Here is a 2,635-nt window from a genome sequence, read left to right on the forward strand (position 1 = left end):
AATATTAAGCCGAATTTAGATTTTGCTATGCGAGAAAGGTTGAATGACTTGTTTATTAACAACTATGTTTTGCCGGAAAAGGCGGATTCGCCTAATGTTTACACGGAACTCGCACTTAGGCTCATAGAGCATGAACCTTTTAGTTTAACTCCAAGAAGTTTATCCTTCTCTGAAAAAGAAAAGCTGCGACAGATTTTAGATTCGTTGTTAGAAAGAAAAGTCATTCAACCAAGCGATTCGCCTTATGCCTCTCCGATTGTATTGATTCAAAGAAAAAGTGGGCTTCCGAGACAGAATTGCTTATTATACCTTAAATAAACTTTTGTTACGTGATAGTTTGCGACTTCCTCTATTGAAGACGAATTAGACAAACTCCGAAACAAAAAGTAATTTCGTTTACTCGATCTTAAGGATGGCTTTCATCACATTCCAGTCGCTAAAGGCTCTATTAAATATACAGTTTTCTTGACACCGTGGGGACAATTCGAGTATCCTAAGATGCCATTATGGCTTAAAGTTGCTCCGTCGAAATTTCAACGGTTCTTTAACACTTTATTTTACTATTTGATAAGAATAGGTGAAGTAGTCGCATATCTTGATAATATCATGATTGCAAGCGAAACCTTGCAGCAACACCTCTGTGCGCTGGAATGAGTTTTTTCACTTACGGTTGAGAACAAACTGGAATTGAGAATTGAAAAATGCAAATTTATTCAAACTGAAATAGGATACTTAGGTTATAAAATTTCAGAAAAGGGCGTAGTACCGATGGAAATAGGGACAGAAGCAGTAACTAATTTTTCGATTCCGCTAAACACTCATGATGTCCATAAGTTCCTTAGCCTTTGCTCCTATTTCCGGAAGTTTATTGAAGGATTTTCCATTATTCCAAAACCATTGTATGATTTGCTACGAAAAAACGTTACCTTTAAAGTCACAGAATTAGAATTGCAAGCATTTGAAAATCATAAGAAAAAAATCATCTCACTCCCAGTTCTCAGCATTTAAAATCCGAATGACGAAACAGAACTCTACTGTGACGCTAGCAAAGTGGTTTTTGGAGCAGGTGTTGCTTTAACGTAAAGCAGATAAGCAACTGCATTCGATCTTTTATTGTTTTAAAGAACTTCCGACTATGAGACAAGGTTCCGCAGCCTGGAGCTGGAAATTCTCGCAATTGTATAAACTCTTTGAGGATTTAACATATTTACAGGGTATAAAATTCACGATACTTACGGATTGTAAATCGCTAAAACAAACGTTGGACAAGAAGGGCATTAACGACAAAATTTCGAGATGGGCCTTAGAATTAGAGGGATACGACAAAATTATCGAACATAGATCGGGTTCCAAACTGTGTCACGTGGATGCACTTAGTCGAAATATTACGGTTGTCGAAGAAAATTCTTTAGAGTCAAATATAGTTATCTATCAAAATCGAGATAAGAAAATTTGTGAACTACGCGAGGAACTTGAAAAAATGAAAGGTAAATTTTACAAAATGAGGAGCGGTATTTTGTATCGCAAGCACGGTGACGACCTACTTTTTTATGTCCCGAAGATGAATCGTGTGATTCTCAATTACCACGACAACTTAGGGCTCTTAGGCTGCGAGAAAACTGTGAATTCGATTACGAAAATTTACTGATTCCCGAACCTTACGACTAAAGTAAAGAATTATATCAGGAATTGCTTGAAATGTATTACGTTCTCTCCTATTACTGGCAGGAAAGAAGGGTTCTTTAATCCCATTCCTAAAGGTAATGTTTCATTCTCGACATTTCACATTGATCATTCTGGTCCAGTAGATGAGAAACTTTCCGATAAACAACAGGTACTTCTGGTAATAGACGGATCTACAAAATATTCGAAATTGTATCCAGGTAAAGCAATTGATTTGCTTATTAACTTGTTTGCTTATTTTTGTGCACAACCTCCCCTCCCCCCACACACACAAAATTAATTACAGTTCTCGCGGGACACCCTGTAAAAGAACTTAGGAGGCTAGCAATATGAGGTCCTGGTGTCCTATTAATTAATTTTAAGCTGTTTAAGATTTTATGAAAACATTTTTTAATTGTTAATTAAGTTCGAGACGATTTTTTTCAGGATGACTAAACTGTGCGAGAATCTAAAGTGTTGTATTTTAGAATATCTAACGTTGGGCGGCGCCACTGTTGCGTACCGCCTCTGTACATTGAGTCTCAGCACACACGCCTGAACGCACGGGCTTTTGAAATGTAAACCTCAAATAAACGTATTTCTCACACCACCAGTCTTACAAATATTAATCACATCACCTTAACATAAATAATTAACTTTGGTTGCTAAATAGAGAAAAATTAGAAGTCACTCTTTACATTATTTAATTTTTTTTAACTAATCAGCTAATAAATAATTACTCAGCTCATAACATGAAAAGTATTAAAGAATTATTTTCCGTGAATCATTCAAATAATGTTGATTCTAAATTTTGGTGAAAATATTAGTTATTTATAACATTTTAAACTAGTCCAGGAAAAATAAAAATATACATGCACGTAATTTCGAAATCAGAATTTAGATGCTCATTTCACAGCACAAAACTTTACAAAAATAATGTAATTGGTAAGGAGGTGTTTTAAACATTCACAAA

Source organism: Belonocnema kinseyi, chromosome 4 (assembly GCF_010883055.1).
Source record: "Belonocnema kinseyi isolate 2016_QV_RU_SX_M_011 chromosome 4, B_treatae_v1, whole genome shotgun sequence".
NCBI lineage: Eukaryota > Metazoa > Arthropoda > Insecta > Hymenoptera > Cynipidae > Belonocnema > Belonocnema kinseyi.